This window comes from Berghia stephanieae, chromosome 4, assembly GCF_034508935.2.
Source record: "Berghia stephanieae isolate SIO BIC M18660-M18661 chromosome 4, UCSD_Bste_1.3, whole genome shotgun sequence".
In the NCBI taxonomy this organism is placed as follows: domain Eukaryota; kingdom Metazoa; phylum Mollusca; class Gastropoda; order Nudibranchia; family Aeolidiidae; genus Berghia; species Berghia stephanieae.
The window spans coordinates 69,273,674-69,278,673 of NC_088363.1; the positions used below are offsets into that span (position 1 = coordinate 69,273,674).

The 5,000-nt window shown below is 32.6% G+C and overlaps 1 protein-coding gene across 12 annotated transcripts in view; it reads right to left on the reverse strand.

The window, feature by feature from the left end:
* LOC144971125 (rap1 GTPase-activating protein 1-like) overlaps nt 1–5,000 on the reverse strand; it is a 401,598-nt gene that overhangs the window by 1,484 nt on the left and 395,114 nt on the right. For 11 of the 12 annotated variants that reach the window (XM_078911551.1, XM_078911547.1, XM_078911553.1 and 8 more), the window contains one exon: nt 1–5,000. This exon is cut by the window's left edge and continues 687 nt beyond it; it is cut by the window's right edge and continues 1,801 nt beyond it. The exons of the other annotated variant lie outside the window; for it this stretch is intronic. The gene's annotated coding sequence lies outside the window, so the exon portion shown is untranslated. 12 annotated transcript variants of the gene reach the window in all.

The following is a 5,000-nucleotide window of genomic DNA, read 5'->3' on the forward strand; positions in this document are numbered from 1 at the left end:
CCAGGACTCCGGCCAGGACCAGGAAAAAACCAAGTGATCTCATTCCAAGACAAAGACAGAAAGCATGTTGGAAAACAGATATAAGGGGATAGAAGACACGGTAAGTACCTCCCTGCCCACTGTGGAGGTAGGGAACCTCACCCAGAAACTCGTTCTTAAATATCGATGAATTTAAATGACCTTCATCTTTGCAAAAACTCCCATTTTCATTCATTACTTTTTACAGTTCACAGCTGCTAGCAGCTTTGTATAACTTTAACGACTATGATTGTAATGTATAGACTTAATCGTTAAATGGAGATATAAGAATTAAGGACTATCAAGAATTGAATACATGTCAATGACCTGATCATGGTGAGACACGATTTTACCATAAATAATAACTAAAAAAGCTTCATAAACCCGTGCTTTCATTGCAGTGGTCAATTGTGTGTATATACATGACATGGCAGTATATATCTGTTTTCATAGATTAAATATGTACACATTTTTACAAATAGTTGAGCGTTACACGTCATTAGCCAAAGGTAACAAAGGCACGTGTAACATGCTATAACAAACACTTCCTATTAAATCCTAAATGCTTTGTTGTTGTATTGGGAAGAAAAAAATTATTTGTAAACCCCTGAGATACTTTTAGCGCATACCAGCCATCAACATGAAGTAAAAGATTTTCTCGTAAAAATTAAGAAAATATGTGTTTAGTTTGTTTATGACTGATGTTGTTCTAAAGTTAATCAGACGTTTATTAGTGTACTTGAAACAGTATAATAAAGAGAATTCATAGAGAGAATAGACGAGTTTTCAAGGATCAATATGTTGATTGTTTATCGTCTCAGCTATGAAATTCCCATTCGGGTGACGTAGATACAATTCCAGTTAAATAGAAAAGGAGGCCGACATGTTTTAGGTGAGAGAAGAGGCAGCAAGAGTTGGCCACCCTCTCCCGTCATTAAGGTAAAATGAGAATAAAAAATAATTTGTACGATATTTGTGACCAATTGTCTCAAAACGGTATCATCTCGGGATGGGCCTGATGATTTAAATTGAATCTTACACTAAACTCATATTTCTGGAGTTAAAGTAATTGATTTGTATTTGAGGATAGTGAATTCTGTTACTTAACCAGTTAACTGCCGTACCCTGGAAACACACGTATTGAAAATTTGGTTAGAAAACTCGTCCTTCAAATATCCATCGATTTAAATGACTCTCATCTTGGCAAAAACTCTCAAACCTGGGACTTCGCGTGGTTCCAGATTTGAGAAATTTTGTCAAAATAAAAGTAATTAAAATCGATCAATATTTGAAGGACGAGTTTTCTAGCCAAATTTTAAATACTCGTCTTTACAGCTTACGACAGAGTTAACTGGTTAAACTTCCAAACTAATATTTTCAGATTTTGATCATTTGACTTTCAATTCAGATTTCCTCATCTTTGATATTATACCAAATTGACACGGTAGGTGCCTTCCTAACAATACAACAACAATCAAAATTAAACAGCCCCAACTAATGTATCTGGTCGTAATACATTTAAACAATGTGAATTATTGGAAGGATTATAACAATATTTATAATACGCTGTCTTTGAGAAAGAAATAAACTTAACATGAAACTATTTCATTAAAAAAAAATTAACCAACATGAGCATAACTGAAGGTCTGATAACCCAAATTGTTATGGTCTCATTGTTGTAATGGAAATACTTTCAAACCGACGCAAAATATTGTCCATTACAACAATGCTAACTCAAGACAATAATTTCGTTCTGTTATCAGACCTTCTTATACATTGATTCCAATCGTTTCTCTTCAGTGCACCCAATCAATGGTTGTGTACGTTTCAAATAATTTGCACATGGAACATATTATTTGTCAATCACAATCCTAACTGCCTGTGGTTAATTAGTTCTCAATCAATGTGCACCCACGAATAAAAACTAAATTAGTATGTCTTATCCAACCAAGTATTCAAAAATGAATTTAATACTTCATTTACCAACCGGATATACTGTACCATTCTTTTTTTTAAGGCTGTTATATTCATTTTTGTAGATTACATTTTACAGTCCGCAACTTCTAGCAGCTTAGTATTTATGCTATGCATTTAGCTAAAAAACTCACAGCATCTGCTAACCGGATAAACTGTATCAACATACAAAACTATGTGTAACCTTAAACGATTATAGTCTGACAGAATTTATTAGTGAAAACTTATCATCAGAATGGTTGTTTAAAAACAATAACAAAGAACTGAATGACGTCAATTTTGTTCCATCTATTCATTTACTCTCTGACCTCCCATGGCCATAACACAGTATATACTTTATAATTCTTATTGCACAAAGAAAATGTAATACTGTTAATATTCTCATATTCCATAACATATATATCATATTAATACTGTTGTAAATTTGTAGCGTTTAGTACGCCTTTATTTCAATGTCCAATTGTACATAGACCTCAACTTATCTTGGGTATTCACAATAAACTCCAAAAGATGATTTCTTGAAAACATGTTACTATAACTAATAGAGTAGAATTTTCACTTGAACCCAACTTATGTTTTGTTTTTAAGGGTTTTACGGCGCTTGCAACACATTGAGGTCATATCAGCGTCAGTAAAAAGGAAGAAAGTTGGATAGTGAAAAGATTCTAGATGTACAAATAAAAGGACTTGAGGAAAAAAGTAAGACAAAGGGGAAATGATTCAAATATGGGACAGATGTAGATTCCAAGAGGACACCTTCAATGTACTTAGTTTGAAATCACCTAAATGTCTCACCCAGGCACCAGCACAAGATCCCACTCAGAGCAATACATTGAAATGCTTACATTATACATTCACAATAACAAATATAACAATACATAACAGAGAGATGATAACCAAGGAAAAAGAATATCATCTCCCAAAACCATAACTATGCATTTGACTGTTTCCCTCCCAGCCAAGCACCATGGCCTGGGCAAGATCAAGTAATCTCATTCCAAGACAATGGCAGAGAGAAAATTGGAAAAACAGATATAAGGGGTTAGAAGACACAGTAAGGGCCACCCTGTCCACTATGGGAGGCCAGGAACCCCACCCAGAAACCCAACTTAGATCGAAGGTCATCAGAATATAATCAATTTGAGACAAACTGTAAATTGCTATTTTTCCATTTTGAATAGAATTGGATTAGAAAATAAATCTTTTAAAAAGCTGGAGTAAAATAAATAGTAAGTATAACCTAGAGGAGTATAGAGAATTGATTGGCCAGATGCTTGTACCATCACGCATACAATAATTAATTTCTCTTGTAGTTAAAGTAATAGTGGCAGCAGCAGCAGTGATAGTAGTAGTAGTAGTAGTAGTAGTAGTAGTAGTAGTAGTAGTAGTAGTAGTAGTGGTAGTAGTAGTAGTAGTAGTGGTAGTAGTAGTAGTAGTTGTTGTAGTAGTAGTAGTTGTAGAAGTAGTAGTAGTAGTAGTGGTTGTAGTAGAAGTAGTAGCAGTAGTAATAGTTGTTGTAGTTGTAGTATTAGTAGTAGTTGTTGTAGTATTAGTAGTAGTTGTAGTATAACTAGTATTGTTAGTAGTAGTAGTAGTAGTGGTAAACGTAGCAATATTACATACATATATAGCATTCTCAGCTCCTACTTTCTTTTTGAATGGACTACCTTGATAATTGGAAGCACACTGAATATAAAGCAGATTATGATAATGTGCTTCAAAACGAGCAATAAAAGAAAAAAGAATAAAGGCAAACAACAACATGAAAAAAAAAAGAAAAGAAAAGCCCCAAAAACTCCCATTTAAAAATGACCAAATAAAACGAACAACGAAACAAAATAACTTCAAAAACAATCAAAACAGAACAAAAAACTATCAACAGTTAAACTTTATGAAATGGTATTTTCATCAGATGGTAAACAATAATATTTTCAATCCGAAGCCATTGAGTTATTTCAGAGACGGTTACAATACCCCGTTACTTTTAACGAGATCTTTGCTTTTCTTAGGTAAATATATATCGCAGCACCTTTTATTTTTGAATTATGTTCTTGTTATACAACAATCCTATTTATTTTTACATGCAATCGTTATCCATAAAGATATATGATTTCCTGAGCATTCGTAAATATATGGTTACAATTCATAAGAAATCAACACCTGTAATACTAAACATCTTGCAGTATTTAACGCTCGATACTATTTCACTGCACATAATATAAATCATCTCTTTATACAGTATATACTTAAAATGAACACAATAATATGTCTCAAGCATAAATAATAACGTTACAGATAGGTAATAGCTTTGAACACGGTCCTTAGAGTTGTTTACATTATTCTAATTGAAGATGAACATGAATTTTAATGAAAATCTTCTATAGTAATATTTCAACATCTATAAACATAATAATAAGACCCAACAGGCAAACTGTACGAGTATAAATGACTCTGTATAAAATAATACCACTGTACAGCAATAGTTGGCAAATATTGTATAAATATATAATATGACTTATGTACAATAATCACTGATGAATGAAAATCATTCGCAATCGTATCACATTTCAATTCATGTTTTTTTTTCCAGACATTAAACGTAAAGATGGAATAAAGAGGTCACTTTATAACAAGTAAAATCCAAGATCATAATAAAGAACGATGAAGATGTCAATTTGTTTTCAATCATGAATTGTAAACACAGAGTATAAAAGGCTATATGATTCGTTTGGTTAACTCTCTCCTTACCAACCATTTTTAGAATTTTCCCCAAAAAATTAACACCCACCCAACATAAAAATAGACTTTTCTTACTCAAATAAAAGAGTAACAAATGCAGTCTATGCAAAATATTGTTCAGCAAAAGGAGCTCTACAACTCAATGTTCAGTTATAGCTGTAATCAAAGAATTTCTGCACATTTTGTGATGTACAAGAGAAATCAGAATGAGACAATTGTCGGTTGGTAATTGTTTGTTTTTAAGGGTTTTATGGCGCTTGCAACACATA